Genomic DNA, 204 nt, shown 5'->3' on the forward strand with positions numbered 1-204 from the left:
AACGAAAATACCTGAAGAAGTAGCTTCAGCAAGCTTTCGCTTCTTCAGATCTTCCAGATACAGCTTGCAGTTACGCTTCCAATGCCCGACTTCATGGCAGAAGTGACATTCACCTTTCTCAGGCTTAGGTTTGGGCTCATGAACTACCTTCATTTTGCCCTTTCCCTTACCCTTGCCAGTGAAGCGTTTTCTCTTATTGCTAGA

Source organism: Tarenaya hassleriana, unplaced genomic scaffold (genome assembly GCF_000463585.1).
Source record: "Tarenaya hassleriana unplaced genomic scaffold, ASM46358v1 Cleome1, whole genome shotgun sequence".
Taxonomy (NCBI): domain Eukaryota; kingdom Viridiplantae; phylum Streptophyta; class Magnoliopsida; order Brassicales; family Cleomaceae; genus Tarenaya; species Tarenaya hassleriana.